The sequence below is a fragment of the Trachypithecus francoisi genome, unplaced genomic scaffold (genome assembly GCF_009764315.1).
Source record: "Trachypithecus francoisi isolate TF-2019V2 unplaced genomic scaffold, Tfra_2.0 Lachesis_group8, whole genome shotgun sequence".
Classification (NCBI taxonomy): domain Eukaryota; kingdom Metazoa; phylum Chordata; class Mammalia; order Primates; family Cercopithecidae; genus Trachypithecus; species Trachypithecus francoisi.
The window spans coordinates 56,772,365-56,795,023 of record NW_022681473.1 but is presented as its reverse complement, the minus strand read 5'-3'; the positions used below and the strand labels follow the sequence as shown (position 1 = coordinate 56,795,023).

At 38.0% G+C, this 22,659-nt stretch overlaps 1 protein-coding gene and 1 non-coding gene across 11 annotated transcripts in view; one reads left to right on the top strand and one right to left on the bottom strand.

Moving 5' to 3' along the window:
• The window catches only part of STK33 (serine/threonine kinase 33), a 247,396-nt gene that overhangs the window by 184,981 nt on the left and 39,756 nt on the right, over window positions 1–22,659 (bottom strand). The window lies entirely within an intron of this gene.
• Window positions 9,374–9,489, top strand: LOC117081881. The gene has a single exon (XR_004436355.1).

Here is a 22,659-nt window from a genome sequence, read left to right as displayed (position 1 = left end):
TGTATCTAAACATAGAAAAGGTACAGTAAAACCACAGATAAAATATTTTTTAAATGATACACCTGTATAGGGCGCTTACCACGAATGCAGCTTGCAGGACAGGAAGATACTCTGGGTACAACAGTGAGTCAGTGGTGAGTGAATGTGAAGGCACAGGTTATTACTGCATACTACTGTACACTTTACAAATACTTGTACACTTAGGCTACACTAAATTTATTTTTAAAACTTTTTCTTTCTTCAATAATTAACTCTAGCTTACTGTAACTTTTTATTGATATATGAGAATTGCACATATTTATGAGGTACCTGTGAGATTTTGATATATTCACACAACATGTAATGATCAAATCAGGGTAATTAGGCTATCCATTACCTCAAACATTTATCATTTCTTTATGCTGGAAACATTCCAAATCTTGTCTTCTAGCTATTTTAAAATATAAAATTACTGTTAACTATAGTCATGCTACTGTGCTATCAAACCCTAGAACTTATTCCTTCTATCTAACTATATTTTTGTACTCACTAACCAACCTCTCTTCATCCCCACTACCTTACCCTTCTCAGCTCCTTGGAACCATCAGTCCACTCTCTACCTCTATGGCATTAACTTGTTTATCCCCCATGTGAGTGAAATCATGCAATATTTGTCTTTCTGTGCCTGGCTTATTTAAGATAATGATCTCCAGTTCCCCCCAAGTTGCTGCAAATGACAGGATTTCATTGTCATTTATGGCTGAATAATATTCCGCTGTGTATATTTACCACATTTTCTTTATCCATTCATCCACTGGTGGGCACTTAGGTTGATTCCATATCTTGGATATTGTGAATAGTGCTGCAATAAACATGGGAATGCAGGTATCCCTTTGATATACTGATTTCTTTTCTTTGGATAAATATCCAGCAGTGGGATTGCTGGATCATACAGTAGACTATTTTTAGTTTTCTGAGGAACCTCCATAATGTTTCCATAATGGATGTACTAATTCAAATTCCTACCAACAGTGCACTACCTTCTCCCTTTCTTCACATCCTCACTAGCATCTATTACTTTTCCTTTTGGAGAACAGCCATTTTAACTGACGTAAAATATCACATTGTGGTTTTGATTTGCATTTCCCTTAAGATTAGCGACAAGAATTTTTTCATATAGAGTTGGCCATTTGTATGTCTTCTTTTTTGTTGTTGTTTGTTTCTTTTGAGATGGAGTTTCGCTCTTGTTGCCCAGGTTGGAGTGCAACGGCGCAATCTCGGCTCACTGCAACCTCCGCCTCCCAGGTTCAAGTGATTCTCCTGCCTCAGCCTCCCTAGTAGCTGGGATTACAGGCACGTGCCACCATGCCTGACTAATTTTGTATTTTTCTTAGAGGCAAGGTTTCACCACGTTGACTAGGCTGGTCTCAAACTCCTGACCTCAGGTGATCCGCCTGCTGCAGCCTCCCAGACTGATGGGATTACAGGTATTAGCCACTGCACCTAGCCTGTATGTCTTCTTCTAAGAAGCTATTCAGGTCATTTTCTCATTTTTAAAATCAGATTATTCATTATTTTGCTATTGAATTGTTTGAGTTCCTTATCTATTCTGTTTATGAATTCCTTGTGGATGGAGAGTTTGTAAATATTTTCTTCCATTCTGTAGGTTGTTGCTTCACTCTGTTAATTGTTTCCTTTGCTGTGCAAAAGCTTTTTAACTTGATGTAATCCCATTTGTCTATTTTCGCTTTTGTTGCCTGTGCTTCTGGGGTCTTATCCAAAAAAATCTTTGCCCAGACCCACATATACACCATGGAATATTATATAGCCATAAAAAAGGATGAGTTCGTGTCCTTTGTAGGGACATGGATGAAGCTGTAAACCATCATTTTCAGCAAACTATCGCAAAGACAGAAAACCAAACACCACATGTTCTCACTCATAGGTGGGAACTGAACAATGAGAACACTTGGACACAGGAAAGGGAACATCACACACTGTCGTGGGGTGGGGGGAGGTGGAAGGGATAGCATTAGGAGATACACCTTGTGTAAATGACGAGTTAATGGGTGCAGCACACCAACATGGCACACGTATACATATGTAACAAACCTGCACGTTGTGCATATGTACCCTAGAACTTAAAGTATACCACACACACACAAAAAAATTTGCCCAGACCAATGTCCTCAAGTATTTCCCCAATGTTTTCCTCTAGCAGCTTCATGGTTTCAAGTCTTACATTTAAACCTTCAATGCATTCATTTTGTTTTTGGATATGGTGAGAGATAGGGATCTAGTTTCCTTCTTCTGCATATGGATATACAGTTTCCCCAGTCTCATGTATTAGAGAGGCTGTCCTTTCCACAATGCATGTTTCTGGAACCTTTGTTGAAAATAAGTTGGCTATAAATGTATGGATTTATTTCTGAGTTATCTATTCTGTTCCATTGGTCTGTGTGTCCATTTTTATGCCAGTATGATGCTGTTCTGGTTACTATAGTTTTATAATATATTTTGAAGTCAAAAAGTGTGATGCCCTCAACTGTGTTATTTTTGCTCACAATTCTTTTGGCTATTCAGTCTTTTGTGGGTCCACACAAATTTAAAAATTTTTTTTCTATTCTGTAAAGAATGTCATTGGTATTTTGAGAGGGATTGCATTGAATCTGTAGATCACTTTGGGTAGTATGAACACTTCAACAATATTAATTCTCCCAATACATGATCATGGGACATCTTTCCATTTGTTTGTGTTCTCTTTGATTTCTTTCTTCATATTTTATCATTTTCATTACAGAAATACTTTACTTCTTTGGTTAAATTTTTTCCTAGGTGTCTTATTTTTTGGTTAAATTTATTCCTAGGTGTTTTATATTTTTGTAGCTATTGTAAATGAGATTACTTTCTTAATTTCTCAGATTGTTCACTGTTGGTGTATAAAAATACTGCTGATTTTTGCATGCTGGTTTTGTATAAAGGACATCCAGATTGGAAAGGAGAAAGTCAATCTATCCTTTTTCACAGATGACATGATCTTATATTTAGGAAAACCTAAAGACTCCACCAAAAAAGTGTTAGAACTGATAGACAAATTGTTAGCTGTGGTGTGGTCATATACGGTCTCTATTGATTTCAGGTATGTTCCTTCTATACTCAGTTTGTTCAGAATTTTTATCATGAAGGGATGTTAAATTTTATTGAATACTTTTTCAGTATCTATTGAAATGACCATATAATTTTTGTTCTTGATTCTGTTAATCAGATACGTCACATTAATTTATATATGATGAAATATCCTTGCATCCCTGGTGTAAATCACACTTGATTGTGGTAAATGATCTTTTCAGTGTGTTGTTGAATTTGGTTTGCTAGTGTTTCACTGAAGATTTCTGCATCTATGTTCACCAGGGATATTGGCCTGTAGTTTTCTTTTCTTTTCTCTTTTTTTTTTTTTCTTTCTTTTATGGCTTTGCCTGGTTTTGGTGTGAGAGTGATGCTAGGCTAGCCTTGTAGAACGAGTTTGGACTATTCCCTCCTCAATTTTCTGAAATAGTTTGAATACAAATGATATTAGCTTTTCTTTACCCATTTGTGAGAATTCAATAGTGAAGACATTGGGTCCTGAGCTTTATTGGGAAACTTCTGATTGTTGCTTCAATCTCATAAATCACTATTAGTCTGTTCAGGTTTTCTATTTCTTCATGGTTCAATTCTTATATGTTATGTATACAGGAATTTATTCATTTCTTCTAAGTTTTTCAATTTGTAGGTACATAGTTGTTCGTGAGATTCTATAATGATCCTTTGTATTTCTGTGGTTATCAGCTGTAATGTTTTCATCTCTGATTTTATTTATTTGGGTCTTCTCTCTTTTTTCTTAGTCTAGCCAAAGATTTATTGATTTTCAGATTAAAAAAAAAACAACTTTTAAATTCATTGATTTTTTAAGTCAGCTTATCTTTACTTAAAAGTCAGTGTTTCTGTAACATGATTTCAAATAGATGTCAAATACTAACTTTGTACTTTGTATTTCCGTAATTACAAATATCACTCTGAACGAATCACGGCTTTCAGTGATATATCAGCATCTTCTGCAAAAGTTTTATGTAATTATATAATTAATGAACAAACAATTATTGTAACAATTTTGAAGAAATATTATTTGATGATAGTAATAATTCTTCTTACAAAAATACTTTTGTTTGAAACTCTACATAATATGCAATAAGGTCCCAGAATATGTAATTTAAAATAGCAATAGTTGCAGGGTGATCTTTTGTAATTTTTTTAGCCTCAAATTCATTTATTTCTGCTCTGATCTTTATTATTTCTTTCCTTCTACTAATACACTAGGCAGGTTGGTCTCAAACTCCTGACCTTGTGATCTACCTGCTTCAGCCTCCCAAAGTGCTAGGATTACAGGCGTGAGCCACCACACCCAACTAGGATTTTCTTGCATTGTCAGGCTGCAAATTTTCTGAACTTTCATGCTTTGTTTCCCTTATAAAACTGAATACCTTTAACAGCACCCAAGTCACCTAGGTGCTTTGCTGCTTAGAAATTTCTTCCACTAGATACTCTAAATCATCTCTCTGAAGTTCAAAGTTCCACACATCTCTAACGCAGGTGAAAAACGTCACTGGTCTCTTTTTTAAAACATAACAAGAGTCATCTTTGCCCCAGTTCCCAACAAGTTCCTCATTTCCATCTGAAACCACCTCAGCCTGGACTTAGTTGTCCGTATCACTTTCAGCATTTTGGGCAAAGCCATTCAACAAATCTCTAGGAAATTCCAAACTTTCCCACACTTCCTGTCTTCTTCTGAGCCCTCCAAACTGTTCCAACCCCTGCCTATTACCCAGTTCCAAAGTCACTGCCACATTTTTGGGTATTTACGGCAGCACCACAATCTACTGGTACCAATTTACAGTATAAGTGTTCACACTGTTGATAAAGACATACCCAAGACTGGAAGAAAAAGAGGTTTAGCGGACTCACAGCTCTATATGGCTAGGGAGGTCTCCCAATCATGGCAGAAGGCAAGGAAGAACAAGTCATAGTTTACATGGATGGCAGCAGGCAAAACGACTCCCTGAACTTCTTTAAGGGGGTTATTCTGAATTCATTTTTTTTTTTTTTTTTTTTGAGACAGAGTCTTGTTCTATTCCCCAGGCTGGTGTGTAGTGGTGCAATCTTGGCTCACTGCAACTTTTGCATCCTGGGTTCAAGTGATTCTCCTGCCTTGGCTTCCTGAGTAGCTGGGACTATAGGTTGCCTACCACCACAACTGGCTAATTTTTGTACTTTTAGTAGAGACAGGATTTTACCATGTTGGCCAAGCTAGTCTTGAACTCCTGACCTCAAGTGATCTGCACACCTCAGCCTCCCAAAGTGCTAGGATTACAGGCATGAGCCACCATGCCTGGCCTTATTCTGAATTCTTAATCAGACATTTCATAGATCTGCAATGCTTCTGGGAACACTGCTAGAGCTCTGTTAGTATCTTTTGGTGGTATTATATTTCCCTGAGTTTTCACAATCCTTGTGTCTTTTTGTTGATGACTGCACATTTAAGGAGAGAGCTGCCTCCACTAGTTTTTGCAGGTGTTCTTTGGTGGTGTTAGACCTTTACTTCTTCATATCAGAACTTAAACTCCGGCTTGTCATTTTTTCCCATTCTGCGCAGAACTTGTAGTGAGCGTAAGAACTAAAACTTTACCCCAGAACTATATTGCTGTGCTGTTATTGCTTCCTAATCTAGGAAAAACATAAATGGGCACCAGAACTTAATTCCAGCCTTTAAGTTATTTCTAGGTCAGGGGAAGGCTTGATTCAAATGCCTAGGCTTTGTGGAAAATCCTGCTAGGTATTCCAGCCTTTCCATGAACTGTGCCCTTGCAGCACTATGACACTGGTCTGTCTCTCCAATATGGTGTCCCTGCTGATTGGAGAGCTAAAGAGCCACCAAGATCTGCACACCAGTCACTGTGCTCAGTGTCTCTGTGTGTCCCCAATTCACCCCCAGATGGTACAACCCTCCTGGTACTCCCAGTGGTTCCTATGGAGTGCATCTCGAGTAGGCTTCTCACAAAGATTCCAGACCAGTGGTGAGAATGAATGCCCACCTCCAATTCCCTCCTATCACCCTATAAGCCATAGGTCTAGAAAAATTCTCTGTGAGTGGCATTATGCCAGCTTGGGGAAGGAAGTGGCACAGACTGAAATGACCTTTTCTCTTAACGCTTATCTCGATTCTGTGAGTCGATGGGGTTTCTCAGTTTCTCCTCCAAGTTCTGGTATATTCAGGATGGTATTCTTGTTTTTAAATCATTTCTAGTTGTATTTTTGTAGGGAAAGTGATGCCAGAGGATCTTCTATTCTGTCATTTTGCTGACATCACCTTGCTTACTGTAACTTTTCTACTTCATAAACTTTTTACATTTTTTTTAACTTTTTGCTTCTTTTTAATAACACATAGCTTAAAACACAAACAGAGGTTCAGCTGTACAAAACTATTTTATCTCTTTATATCCTTACTCTACAAGCTTGTTTCTATTTTTCAGTTCTTTTTTTTTTTTTTTTTTTTTTGAGACGGAGTCTCGCTCTGTCACCCAAGCTGGAGTGCACTGGCCAGATCTCAGCTCACTGCAAGCTCCGCCTCCCGGGTTCACGCCATTCTCCTGTCTCAGCCTCCGGAGTAGCTGAGACTACAGGCGCCCGCCACCTCGCCCGGCTAGTTTTTTGTATTTTTAGTAGAGACAGGGTTTCACCGTGTTAGCCAGGATGGTCTCGATCTCCTGACCTTGTGATCCACCCGCCTCGGCCTCCCAAAGTGCTGGGATTACAGGCTTGAGCCACCACGCCCAGCCTATTTTTCAGTTCTTTTACTCATTTTTTTTTTACTTTTTAAACTTTCTTGTTAAAAACTAAGACACATACACAAACATTAGTCTACATCTACACAGGATAAGGATCATCAATATCACTGTCTTCCTTCTCCACATTTTGTTCCTCTGGAAGGTCTTCAGGGGCAATAACAAGCATGGAGCTGTCATCTCCTATGATAAAAATGCCTGCTTCTGGATATCTCCTGAAGGACCTGCCTGAGACTGCTTAAGAGTTAACTTTTTTTAATAAGTGAAAAGAATAGACTCTAAAATAACAAAGAGCATAATATAGGCCGGGTGATGGCTCATGTCTATAATCCCAACACTTTGGGAGGCCAAGGCAGGAGGATCGCTCGAGCCCAGGAGTTCAAGAGCTGCCTGGGCCATACACTGAGACCTTATCTCCACACATAAAAAAAAATTTAAATTAGGTATGTGGTACACACTTATAGTCCCAGATACTCAGGAGGCTGAGGCAGGAGGATCACTTGAATCTAGGAGTTCAAGGCTGCAGAGTAAGCTATGATGAAGCCACTATGCTCTAGCATGGGTGACAGAGGGAGACTCTGTCTTAAAAAAAAAAAAAAATATATATATATATATATATATATATGGTATACATATCATATATAAGTAAATATATAAACAAGTAACATAATTGCTTATTATTATCTAGTATTATACACTTTACATAAGTACATGTCCTACACTTTTATACAACTGGAAGTACAATAGGTTTGTTACACTTGATCTTAGCCAAAAGGCCGAGAAGCAATAGCAGGTTTGTTTACAATAGCATCACTACAAACACCTGAGTGATGTGTTGCCTTACAATGTCACATCACCTACAATGTCACTAGACAATAGGAATTCTTTAGCTCCATTATAATCATATGGGACCACCACTGTATATCTGATCCATCATTGACCAAAATGTTGTTATGCACTATATGACTGTATATTTTAAGGCTATCAAAATCAAAACAGCATGGTACTAGCATAAAAATAGACACACTGACCAATGGAACAAAACAGAAATCCCAGAAACCCACACATTAATAGTCAACTGATTTTCTTTTTTTACAAAGGTGCAAAGAACACACAATGGGAAATGGACACCCTATTTAATAAATGATGATGGAAAAAATGAATATCCACATGCAGAAGAATGAAATTGCATTTTTATCTCATACCATATATAAAAATCAACTCCAAATGGATTAAAGACTTACATATAAGATCTGAAACTATAAAACTACTAGAAGAAAACACAGAGGATAAGCTCCTTGACATTAGACTAGGCAATGATTTTTTGGATATGACCCCAAAGGCACAGGCAACAAAAGCAAAAATAGACAAGTGGAACGGCACCCACCTAAAAAGCTTCTGCAGAGCGAAGGAAACAGGTTAACAAAGTGAAGGGACAACTCACAGAGTAGGAGAAAACATTTACAAACAATGTATCTGATAAAGGATTAATATCCAAAATATGTAAGGAACTCAAACAACTCAATAGCAAGAAAGCAAATAACCTGATCAATGAATTGGCTGGGTGTGGTGGCTCACGCCTGTAATCCAAGCACTTTGGGAGGCTGAGGCGGGTGGATCACGAGGTCAGGAGATCAAGACCATCCTGGCTAACACAGTGAAACCCCATCTCTATTACAAATACAAAAAATTAGCTGGGCATGGTGACATGCACCTGTTCTCCCAGCTACTGGGGAGGCTGAGGCAGGAGAATCGCTTGAATCTGGGAGGTGGAGGATGCAGTGATTCTAGATCATGCCACTGCACTCCAGTCTGGGCGACAGAGTGAGGCTCCATCTCAAAAAAAAAAAAAAAAAAAAAAAAAAAAGAGTGAATGACCTGAATAGACATTTATACAAAGACATACAAATAGCCAACCAGTTCATGAAAACAATGTTCAACATCACTAATCATCAGAGAAATGCAAATTAAAACCATTATGAGATGATGGTTTTATCTTTTTTATAGAATGGCTGTTATCAAAACGATGAAAGATAAGTGTTAGTGAGGATGCAGAGAAAGGGAACACCTGTACACTGCTGGTGGGGATGTAAATTAGTACAGCTATTACGAAAAGCAGTATGGAGATTCCTCAAAAAAACTAAACACATCACTACTATATGATTCAGCAATCCCACTGCTGGGTACACACCCAAAGCACCAAAATCAGTATGTCAGAAGGAGATCTGCACTCCCATGTTCACTGCAACATTACTCTCAATAGCCAAGATGTGAAAACAACCTCAGTGCCCATCAACAGATGAATGGTTAAAAAACGTGATATATATATACACACACATATATATATATACACACACACACACACACACACATATATATACACACACACACACACACACACACACAATGGAATACTATCAGCCTTTTTTAGAAGGAAATCCTGTCATTTGCAACAATGTGGATAAGCCTGGGGGACATTACGTTACGTGAAATGAGCCAGGCACAGAAAGACAGAGGACCTCTCTCCCCCAGGGCCATAGGGGATCTTTCTTCTCTTCAGCCAGGGTTGGAGGCCAAGACAGCCCTTGAGAATCATTATCTGGGCAGCCTTGTTTACCTCCCTTGGGCATTTGAAAACAAAAGACAAACACCACACAATCTTACTTATATGTAGAACCTAAAAGAGTCAAACTCATACAGGAGAGTGTAGAAGGGTGATTACCAGAGGCTGGGGGGAATAGGAGGGAAGGAATGGAGAGCTGCTGGTCAAAGGGTAGACAAGAGGAATGTTTTGACATCTATTGCATAGCAGGGTGACTATAGTCAATAATAGCATATTGCACGTTTAAAAAGAATTAAGAAACTGACTGGTCGCTGTGGCTCCTGCCTGTAATCCTAGCACACTGGGAGGCCTAGGTGAGTGGATTGCCTGAGCTCAGGAGTTCAAGACCTGCCTGGGCAACATGGCAAAACCCCCATCTCTACTAAAAACACAAAAAGCAGATGGGTGTGGTGGTGAGCACCTGTAATCCCAGTTACTTGGGAGGCTGAGGTGGGAGAATCACTTGAATCTGGAAGACAGAGGTTGCAGTGAGCTCAGATTGAGCCACTGCACTCCAGCCTGGGTGATAGAGCAAGACTCCATCTTAAAAATAAAAATAAAAATAATAAAGAAAGTAAATTGTAATTATCTTACCACAAAAAAAGTGAGGTGATGGATATGTTAATTAGCTTGATTTAATCACTCCATGCTGTGTGCATGTATCAAAACATCACATTCTACCCCACAAATGTATATGATTATGATGTCAATTAAAAATAAGAAGTTTTTTAAAAAGAAGAAGGGAAAAGTACCTAAAGAACAGTAAAAATAAAAATGGCATAATAAGTCAGAAGAAAAAGAAGTGACTTCCAGCTGGGGTGATCAGAGAAGACACTGAGATCAAATGTTAACATCTGAAATGGGCCTGGATATATACACAGGATTTGGGCAGTCTAAGAACAAGGTGAACAGACTGTAAGGAAAGAGAAGCAATGCAAGTGAAGGTGGGCACATAAGAAAGTGCACATGATCGTGCACATGATCGTCCAGAAGTTCTGTTGGCAAAGATAGTACCTCAGAAATAGGAATAAAGTTGAAATAGAATATTGAGACTAGGGCCAGTTAGGGAGGGCCTGACCATGAGGCTAAGAAGTCTGGATTTTATTGGGTAATTGGGGAGCTGGTAAAGATTTCTGAGCAGAAAAAAGCATCATCAAAGTTGTGCTTTATGAAAGATCAATCTAGCAGTAATTGAAGTAACTGAACATCTATCAAATGCAGATGATATAGCACAGTGAGTATAATGTAAGCCTGCAGGAATTCAGGAATTCATTTATAAAAATGTAATTTATATGCATCTTTTCAGTAACACAGCTCTATAAACTGTCTTGCTCATAGACTAGTACCTAATTATATAAGCATCTAAAAAGGTCATAAGTACTATAAAATGATATCACAAAACCTCTTGCCTCTGCCTGGAAATCCTTCCACCCCCTTTCCCTTCCAGTAAACTCCTTATCCTGTAGACTTCAGTTTAAATGTCACTTCTTCAGAAAGGCCTTTTTTAAATCACTTATCCAAATTGGGTCCCCTTGTTTTTCTCTTTCAAAGGAACTTGTACACTTTCTTCATAACACTTATCACAATTTATAAGAATATATTTTGGTCACTAATTAATTAAAGTATATTTCCCCCACTAGACTGTGAGGGGAAAGACTGTATTTTTGCTCATCATTATATCCTCTGGAGCCTAAAATGATTTAACACATATTAGGCACTTAACAAATATTTGTTCTATGAAGAATGAATGAATGAAGAAGAGAAGAACAGATTTTAGTGTCACCATAGTAAAGCCCCTCTTTGCTAGATGCACTTACTATTGACTAAGATACTTTCTTTCAAAAAGAAAATTAAGAGAAATCTTAAACCAGGCATGGTGGCTCATGCCTGTAATCCCAACACTTTGGGAGGCCAAAGCAGGAGGATCACTTAAGCCTGGGCAACATAGTGAGACCTCATCTCTACAAAAAATCAAAAAACTAGCTGGCCATCATGGTGCATGCCTGTGGTCCCAGCTACTTGGGAGGCTGAGGTAGGAGGATCACTTGAGCCTGGGAGGTCAAGGCTGCAGTGAGCCTTGATTGTGCCACTGCACTCCACCTTGGCAACAGAGGGGGACCTTGTCTAGAAAAAGAAGAGAAGAGAAGGGAGAAGAGAGAAGGGAGAGGGGAGAGGGGAGAGGGGAGAGGGAAGAGGGGAGAGGGGAGAGGGAAGAGGGGAGAAGAGAGAGGGAAGAAGAGAGAAGGAAGAGGGGAGAGGAGACAGGAGAGAGGAGAAGGAAGAGGAGAAGAAAAGAAAGGGAAGGAAGGAGGGAAGGAGGGAGGAGGGAGGGAGGGAGGCAGGGAGGGAGGGAGGAAGGAAGGAAGGAAGGAAGGAAGGAAGGAAGAAGGAAGGAAGGAAGGAAGGAAGGAAGGAAGGAAGGAAAAAGGAAGTCAGGAAGTCTTAAATTTCAACTTAAAGCTGAATTCCTACGTGCCAAAATCAGGATAAAAACCTGTACTTACCCACGGAAAACCTTAAAACAAATATTCAAGTCAAAATATACATTCCTATCTCTCATATTTTTACAGAAATAATTCCTAGTGCAACTACTAAGTGAACTAGAATAAGGAACAGAACCTGGGCACAAGAAAGCATTATAAGTCAGATGTAAAGAAGGCAATTATAGACTTGTAACTCCTTTATTCATGTATATCATGTTAGAACCTCAAAAAGGAACTTCATTCAATGAAAGATTTTTACTTTAACCCATATCGTCACTGGAGTAGAAAAAACCCTCAAAAAAGATGACTAAGCTTTTAAAAAAAAAAAAACAAGTAATTCACTTCCAAATAATAAATACTTGGTTTTCAATCACATGCTGTTTATATCTACATACTTACTTCATGCCACAAACTTGGTGCAAGGCTTTCTTCATATAATAATAAACACAGATGATTAGCAATGTAATGAACCTCAAGTCACAGAAGTCTAGAGAAGTCCAAAGGAGTTCAACATGAGGCATTTGGGACCTTATCTCAAGTTGCAGCCCTTCACAAAAATTTAACTTAGAAAAATCACTCAATTTGCTAGGATACATGAAGGCCTAACCAACTGTCAATAAGTAACTAGAGAAGTTGGTTTAAAACTAGAAATGTTGAGCTAACTTGGTACAATGAATTACCTGCAGCAAAAGGAAAAATAAGATTTCCATCATTCATTTGTTTGCAGAGCGGTGTTTGTTCAACTATTGCAAATCAGATGCACTACATAAACTTAAAATGAAAAGGAAAAAAGACCAGCATAAATTTGTTCAAAGAGATATAGTCAGTTTCACTGTAAGGAAATACATTCCTAAAAATCACTACACTATGCAAAAATGGCACAAACAAGGACTTACGGGGGAAACGGAAATGTAGCTAGGGACACAAAACTCCAAATCTTTGTCAGTCACACACATACACACACACACACACACACACATGAAACCTAATAAAAAATCATAGCATTTTTATACATGTTAAATGGTTAGGAAACGTAAATATATGGCATCTTACCTTGAAAAAAAGACCTGAAGTTTACTTATAGATATAGACATTTGAAAGACTGTAGCTTTTGAATTAATCATGGGTGCCAGAAAGAAGGTTATCTGAAATCAGACGGAAAGGTGTGACACCAAATGTGAGTGGGTGTGGCTCAAAACTTGTGAACTGAGGTAGCTAGTAGATATTCCAGGTATGTACATGTGTCCGTTTTGTGTGTTCCTGCTGGGCTTGGTTCAACTGTGTGCTGTATTCTGTGTTCACTTGGTGTTTCTTGCTGACAAAATCATGGATAAGGCAAACATAAAATTCATTTACGCTCAAATTGCTTCCTAATATATCAATGGCATTGCAGTAAATTCACGTTTTCAAAACAAGTGTTAACATAGCACAACTGACTGTGTGGGTATGTAAATACAAACAGCTAATGCCAACTGGATACTGCAATCATTTCCCATTCCTCAAATGTCTTGAGATCAATGAAATCACAAGATTTTGAAGAATCACAGACTCTTTCACAAGATTTTGAAGAATCACAGACTCTCTAATAGAAAACAGCCACTATTTCTAAATAGATTGGTATAATTCACATGGCCAAACCCTAGAAAATGTAGGGGTCCACTTGCCTCCATGAAACTACAATCTTCTTCATAAAATTGCTGCCTTTAAAGCAACAAAATATAAACAGCACTGGTAAATATAGCATTCGATCAAATCTAGTTTTTGCTCAGGAATACAGGATCTTCTCCCGTCATCATGAGCATTATCACTAATACACCTTCTCACACATTCCCAACACCTTCAGCAGCCATATTATGACAACCAAAGCACAAAGCCAACAAAATGGCATAGCCAAATTCACAAACCTTAGCATTTTTTCCTGCCCCTGGTGCTAGTTTCTAGGTTGGTGGCATGACAATCATGTAGTAAAAACAGTGTTCACTAACAGACAGACTTCATTTCATCTGGTTTTAATTAAGAAAATTTAACCTCTAGGAGAAATGTCTGAACTGCTATTTTTAGCATTTATCAAGTATTATCTGTTCCACAGGTTAAGCTCTCAGTTTAGTACATCATGCAAAGTAGGAGCTTCCTAAATCTTTGTTGAACAAACATTAGCTGAAATTACTTATTTGTTTTACTATTTTAACCCATAATTTTATTCCCAGAATATTAAATTCCATTTTCAAAAGCAACATAGTCACTACCAGCTAAAATATTATTTTTGGTTGCTTTTAATTACTATAAAATTAGAAAATAGCTGCAATAAAAAGTGAAAGAGTCCAGAGGGGATAAAATGAAAAGAAGAGTCCATAGAATCTCCATTCTCCATCTCAGGGATAATCATTTCCAATGGTTCTGTGTAACATTCTAGAAATTTTCTTTGCATATATACAGCCTAAGTATAAATCATATATTATTGTAAATAAGCTCATACTATACCTATTATCAGTAACTTACTTTTTGTAAATATTATAGCCTAACCATTTTTTCATTATCCATATATATATGTATACATCTTTTGTTTTACTAGCTATATAATATTCCAATATAGATAAGCATTCTAAATTATTTAATAAGTCCATATCAATAGTCAAGTAAATTGCTTCCAAATTGTTTCTATTATAAATGATGCTATATGCAATAACCTCTTACATATATCTTTGTACACTAAGATAAATGTATTTGTAGAACATACTCTTAGCACTAGCACTGCAGAGATAAATGTGTATTTATTATTTTGATAAATGTCAGACCGCCCACAAGAAAGGATCTGAGAGTGCATTTTACCACATGCTATCATTAGATATTTTTGAACTTTTTCATCTTTGTCAGTTTGGTAAATGAAAAATAGCATCTTATTTTAATTTTTACCTCCTTAATTATAAATGAGGCTAAGTATTTTTTCAAAATTTTTTCTGTAAAATATCTGTTCATACTGATTTTTTCTCATCTTTTTCTGGTTGACTTACCAGTGATCCCCTAAATACTAATGATATCAATCCTTCTTCTGTCAAATATATTGCAATTATTCTCCCCCACTTGGGTATTTGTTTGTGGATTCTTGTCATGGTGATTTTGTCATGTAAAAGTTTTTAGTTTTTTTTTATTAAATTTATTTATTTATTTATTTATTTATTTATTTTTATTATTATACTTTAAGTTCTAGGGTACATGTGCATAACGTGCAGGTTTGTTACATATGTATACTTGTGCCATGTTGGTGTGCTGCACCCATCAACTCGTCAGCACCCATCAACTCGTCATATAACTCCCAATGAAATCCCTCTCCCCGCCCCCTCCCCATGATAGGCCCCGCTGGGTGATGTTCTCCTTTCCGAGTCCAAGTGATCTCATTGTTCAGTTCCCACCTATGAGTGAGAACACGTGCTGTTTGGTTTTCTGTTCTTGTGATAGTTTGCTAAGAATGATGGTTTCCAGCTGCATCCATGTCCCTACAAAGGACACAAATTCATCCTTTTTTTATGGCTGCATAATATTCCATGGTGTATATGTGCCACATTTTCTTAATCCACTCTGTCACTGATGGACATTTGGGTTGATTCCAAGTCTTTGCTATTGTGAATAGTGCCACAATAAACATACGTGTGCATGTGTCTTTATAGCAGCATGATTTATGATCCTTTGGGTATATACCCAGTAATGGGATGGCTGGGTCATATGGTACTTCTAGTTCTAGATCCTTGAGGAATTGCCATACTGTTTTCCATAATGGTTGAACTAGTTTACAATCCCACCAACAGTGTAAAAGTGTTCCTATTTCTCCACATCCTCTCCAGCACCTGTTGTTTCCTGACTTTTGAATGATTGCCATTCTAACTGGTGTGAGATGGTATCTCATTGTGGTTTTGATTTGCATTTCTCTGATGGCCAGTGATGAGGAGCATTTTTTCATGTGTCTGTTGGCTGTATGAATGTCTTCTTTTGAGAAATGTCTGTTCATATCCTTTGCCCACTTTTTAATGGGGTTGTTTTTTTCTTGTAAATTTGTTTGAGTTCTTTGTAGGTTCTCGATGAGCAGATGGCAAAAATTGTCTCCCATTCTGTAGGTTGCCTGTTCACTCTGATGGTAGTTTCTTTTGCTGTGCAGAAGCTCTTTAGTTTAATTAGATCCCATTTGTCAATTTTGGCTTTTGCTGCCATTGCTTTTGGTGTTTTAGACATGAAGTCCTTGCCCATGCCTATGTCCTGAATGGTATTACCTAGGTTTTCTTCTAGGGTTTTTATGGTATTAGGTCTAACATTTAAGTCTCTAATCCATCTTCAATTAATTTTTGTATAAGGAGTAAGGAAAGGATCCAGTTTCAGCTTTCTACTTATGGCTAGCCAATTTTCCCAGCACCATTTATTAAATAGGGAATCCTTTCCCCATTTCTTGTTTCTCTCAGGATTGTCAAAGATCAGATGGCGATAGATGTGTGGTATTATTTCTGAGGACTCTGTTCTGTTCCATTGGTCTATATCTCTGTTTTGGTACCAGTACCATGCTGTTTTGGTTACTGTAGCCTTGTAGTATAGTTTGAAGTCAGGTAGCGTGATGCCTCCAGCTTTGTCCTTTTGACTTAGGATTGTCCTGGCAATGCGGGCTCTTGTTTGGTTCCATATGAACTTTAAAGCCGTTTTTTCCAATTCTGTGAAGAAACTCATTGGTAGCTTAATGGGGATGGCATTGAATCTATAAATTACCTTGGGCAGTATGGCCATTTTCACGATATTGATTCTTCCTATCCATGAGCATGGTATGTTCTTCCATTTGTTTGTGTCCTCTTTGATTTCACTGAGCAGTGGTTTGTAGTTCTCCTTGAAGAGGTCCTTGACATCCCTTGTAAGTTGGATTGCTAGGTATTTTATTCTCTTTGAAGCAATTGTGAATGGAAGTTCATTCATGATTTGGCTCTCTGTTTGTTACTGGTGTATAAGAATGCTTGTGATTTTTGCACATTAATTTTGTATCCTGAGACTTTGCTGAAGTTGCTTATCAGCTTAAGGAGATTTTGGGCTGAGACAATGGGGTTTTCTAAATATACAATCATGTCATCTGCAAACAGGGACAATTTGACTTCTTCTTTTCCTAACTGGATACCCTTGACTTCTTTCTCTTGCCTGATTGCCCTAGCCAGAACTTCCAACACTATGTTGAATAGGAGTGGTGAGAGAGGGCATCCCTGTCTTGTGCCAGTTTTCAAAGGGAATTTTTCCAGTTTTTGCCCATTCAGTATGATATTGGCTGTGGGTTTGTCATAAATAGCTCTTACTATTTTGAGATACGTTCCATCAATACCGAATTTATTGAGAGTTATTAGCATGAAGGGCTGTTGAATTTTGTCAAAGGCCTTTTCTGCATCTATTGAGATAATCATGTGGTTCTTGTCTTTGGTTCTGTTTATATGCTGGATTATGTTTATTGATTTGCCAATGTTGAACCAGCCTTGCATCCCAGGGATGAAGCCCACTTGATCATGGTGGATAAGCTTTTTGATGTGCTGCTGAATCCGGTTTGCCAGTATTTCATTGAGGATTTTTGCATCGATGTTCATCAGGGATAGTGGTCTAAAATTCTCTTCTTTTGTTGTGTCTCTGCCAGGCTTTGGTATCAGGATGATGTTGGCCTCATAAAATGAGTTAGGGAGGATTCCCTCTTTTTCTATTGATTGGAATAGTTTCAGAAGGAATGGTACCAGCTCCTCCTTGTACCTCTGGTAGAATTCAGTTGTGAATCCATCTGGTCCTGGACTTTTTTTGGTGGGTAGGCTATTAATTGTTGCCTCAATTTCAGAGCCTGCTATTGGTCTATTCAGGGATTCAACTTCTTCCTGGTTTAGTCTTGGGAAAGTGTAAGTGTCCAGGAAATTATCCATTTCTTCTAGATTTTCTAGTTTATTTGCGTAGAGGTGTTTATAGTATTCTCTGATGGTAGTTTGTATTTCTGTGGGGTCGGTGGTGATATCCTCTTTATCATTTTTTATTGCGTCTATTTGATTCTTCTCTCTTTTCTTCTTTATTAGTCTTGCTAGCGGTCTGTCAATTTTGTTGATCTTTTCAAAAAACCAACTTCTGGATTCATTGATTTTTTGGAGGGTTTTTTGTGTCTCTATCTCCTTCAGTTCTGCTCTGATCTTAGTTTTTTTTATTAAATTTAATTTTATTTTGAATACTTGCTTGATTATTCAGCTAACCATGCCTCTTATTTTCTTTAGTAAACAGTTTCAATAGTAAACATTATATATCCTTGGGTTTACATGTCAGCACTGCATACGAATTTTTTTTTTTAATTATACTTTAAGTTCTAGGGTACATGTGCACAATGTGCAGGTTTGTTACATATGTATACATGTGCCATGTTGGTGTGCTGCACCCATTAACTCATCATTTACACTAGGTATATCTCCGAATGCTATCCCTCCCCCCTCCCTCCTCACCACAATAGGACCCGGTGTGTGATGTTCCCCTTCCTGTGTCCAAGTGATCTCATTGTTCAATTCCCATCTATGAGTGAGAGCATGCAGTGTTTGGTTTTCTGTTCTTGCAATCGTTTGCTGAGAATGATGGTTTCCAGCTGCATCCATGTCCCTACAAAGGACACAAACTCATCCTTTTTTATGGCTGCACAGTATTCCATGGTATATATGTGCCACATTTTCTTAATCCAGTCTGTCACTGACGGACATTTGGGTTGATTCCAAGTCTTTGCTATTGTGAATAGTGCTGCAATAAACATACGTGTGTATGTCTTTATAGGAGCATGACTTATAATCCTTTGGGTATATACTCAGTAATGGGATGGCTCGGTCAAATGGTATTTCTAGTTCTAGATCCTTGAGGAATTACCACACTGTTTTCCACAATGGTTGAAATAGTTTACAGTTCCACCAATAGTGTAAAAGTGTTCCTATTTCTCCAAATCCTCTCCAGCATCTGTTGTTTCCTGATTTTTTAATGATTGCCATTCTAACTGGTGTGAGATGGTATCTCATTGTGGTTTCAATTTGCATTTCTCTGATGGCGAGTGATGATGAACATTTTTTCATGTGTCTGTTGGCTGTATGAATGTCTTCTTTTGAGAAATGTCTGTTCATATCCTTTCGCCACTTTTTGGTGGGGTTGTTTTTTTCTTGTAAATTTGATTGAGTTCTTTATAGGTTCTGGATATTAGCCCTTTGTCAGATGAGTAGATGGCAAAAATTTTCTCCCATTCTGTAGGTTGCCTGTTCACTCAGATGGTAGTTACTTTCGCTGTGCAGAAGCTCTTTAGTTTAATTAGATCCCATTTGTCAATTTTGGCTTTTGTTGCCATTGCTTTTGGTGTTTTAGACGTGCAGTTCTTGCCCACGCCTATGTCCTGAATGGTACTACCTAGGTTTTCTTCTACGGATTTTATGGTTTTAGTTCTAACATTTAAGTCTCTAATCCATCTTGAATTAATTTTCGTATAAGGAGTAAGGAAAGGATCCAGTTTCAGCTTTCTACTTATGGCTAGCCAATTTTCCCAGCACCTGTTATTGAATAGGGAATCCTTTCCCCAATTCTTGTTTTTGTCAGGTTTCTCAAAGATCAGATGGCGGTAGATGTGTGGTATTATTTCTGAGGGCTCTGTTCTGTTCCATTGGTCTATATCTCTGTTTTGGTACCAGTACCATGCTGTTTTGGTTACCGTAGCCTTGTAGTATAGTTTGAAGTCAGGTAGCGTGATGCCTCCAGCTTTGTCCTTTTGACTTAGGATTGTCTTGGCAATGCGGGCTCTTGTTTGGTTCCATATGAACTTTAAAGCCGTTTTTTGCAATTCTGTGAAGAAACTCATTGGTAGCTTAATGGGGATGGCATTGAATCTATAAATTACCTTGGGCAGTATGGCCATTTTCACAATATTGATTCTTCCTATCCAAGAGCATGGTATGTTCTTCCATTTGTTTGTGTCCTCTTTTATTTCACTGAGCAGTGGTTTGTAGTTCTCCTTGAAGAGGTCCTTTCCATCCCTTGTAAGTTGGATTCCTAGGTATTTTATTCTCTTTGAAGCTATTGTGAATGGGAGTTCATTCATGATTTGGCTCTCTGTTTTTCTGTTACTGGTGTATAAGAATGCTTGTGATTTTTGCACATTGATTTTGTATCCTGAGACTTTGCTGAAGTTGCTTATCAGCTTAAGGAGATTTTGGGCTGAGACAATGGGGTTTTCTAAATATACAATCATGTCATCTGCAAACAGGGACAATTTGACTTCTTCTTTTCCTAACTGGATACCCTTGATTTCTTTCTCTTGCCTGACTGCCCTAGCCAGAACTTCCAACACTATGTTGAATAGGAGTGGTGAGAGAGGGCATCCCTGTCTTGTGCCAGTTTCCAAAGGGAATGCTTCCAGTTTTTGTCCATTCAGTATGATATTGGCTGTGGGTTTGTCATAAATAGCTCTTATTATTTTGAGATACGTTCCATCAATACCAAATTATTGAGAGTTTTTAGCATGGAGGGCTGTTGAATTTTGTCAAAGGCCTTTTCTGCATCTATTGAGATAATCACGTGGTTTTTGTCTTTGGTTCTGTTTATACGCTGGATTACGTTTATTGATTTGTGTATGTTGAACCAGCCTTGCATGCCAGGATGAAGCCCACTTGATCATGGTGGATAAGCTTTTTGATGTGCTGCTGGATTCGGTTTGCCAGTATTTTATTGAGGATTTTTGCATCGATGTTCATCAGGGATATTGCTCTAAAATTCTCTTTTTTTTGTTGTATCTCTGTCAGGCTTTGGTATCAGGATGATGTTGGCCTCATAAAATGAGTTAGGGAGGATTCCCTCTTTTTCTATTGATTGGAATCGTTTCAGAAGGAATGGTACCAACTCCTCCTTTTACCTCTGGTAGAATTCGGCTGTGAATCCGTCTGGTCCTGGACTTTTTTTGGTTGGTAGGCTATTAATTATTGCCTCAGTTTCACAGCCTGCTATTGGTCTATTCAGGGATTCAACTTCTTCCTGGTTTAGTCTTGGGAAAGTGTAAGTGTCCAGGAAATTATCCATTTCTTCTAGATTTTCTAGTGTATTTGTGTAGAGGTGTTTATAGTATTCTCTGATGGTTGTTTGTATTTCTGTGGGGTCGGTGGTGATATCCTCTTTATTATTTTTTATTGCGTCTATTTGATTCTTCTCTCTTTTCTTCTTTATTAGTCTTGCTAGCGGTCTATCAATTTTGTTGATCTTTTCAAAAAAACAGTTGCTGGATTCATTGATTTTTTGGAGGGTTTTTTGTGTCTCTATCTCCTTCAGTTCTGCTCTGATCTTCGTTATTTCTTGCCTTCTGCTAGCTTTTGAATGTGTTTGCTCTTGCTTCTCTAGTTCTTTTAATTGTGATGCTAGGGTGTCAATTTTGGATCTTTCCTGCTTTCTCTTGTGGGCATTTAGTGCTATAAATTTCCCTCTACACACTGCTTTAAATGTGTCCCAGAGATTCTGGTATGTTGTATCTTTGTTCTCATTGGTTTCAAAGAACATCTTTATTTCTGCTTTCATTTCGTTATGTACCCAGTAGTCACTCAGGAGCAGGTTGTTCAGTTTCATGTAGTTGAGTGGTTTTGATTGAGTTTCTTAGTCCTGAGTTCTAGTTTGATTGCACTGTGGTCTGAGAGACAGTTTGTTATAATTTCTGTTCTTTTACATTTGCTGAGGAGTGCTTTACTTCCAACTATGTGGTCAAGTTTGGAATAAGAGTGATGTCATGCTGTTCTATTGATTTGGGGTGGAGAGGTCTGTAGATGTCTATTAGGTCTGCTTGGTGCAGAGTTGAGTTCAATTTCTGGATATCCTTGTTGACTGTCTGTCTCGTTGATCTGTCTAATGTTGACAGTGGGGTGTTAAAGTCTCCCATTATTATTGTATGGGATTCTAAGTCTCTTTGTAAGTCTCTAAGGACTTGCTTTATGAATCTGGGTGCTCCTGTATTGGGTGCATATATATTTAGGATAGTTAGCTCTTCCTGATGAATTGATCCCTTTACCATTATGTAATGGCCTTCTTTGTCTCTTTTGATCTTTGATGGTTTAAAGTTTGTTTTATCAGAGACTAGGATTGCAACCCCTGCTTTTTTTTGTTTTCCATTTGCTCGGTAGATCTTCCTCCATTCCTTTATTTTGAGCCTATGTGTGTCTCTGCATGCGAGATGGGTCTCCTGAATACAGTAAACTGATGGGTCTTGACTCTTTATCCAATTTGCCAGTCTGTGTCTTTTAATTTGACCATTTAGTCCATTAACATTTAAGGTTAATATTGTTATGTGTGAACTTGATCCTGCCATTATGATATTAGCTGGTTATTTTGCTCGTTAGTTGATGCAGTTTCTTCCTAGCCTCGATGGTCTTTACATTTTGGCATGTTTTTGCAATGGCTGGTAGCGGTTGTTCCTTTCCATGTTTAGGGCTTCCTTCAGGGTCTCTTGTAAGGCAGGCCTGGTGGTGACAAAATCTCTAAGCATTTGCTTATCTGTAAAGGATTTTATTTCTCCTTCACTGATGAAACTTAGTTTGGCTGGATATGAAATTCTGGGTTTAAAATTCCTTTCTTTAGGAATATCGAACATTGGCCCCCACTCTCCTCTGGCTTGTAGAGTTTCTGCCGAGAGATCTGCTGTTAGTCTGCTGGGCTTCCCTTTCTGTGTAACGTGACCTTTCTC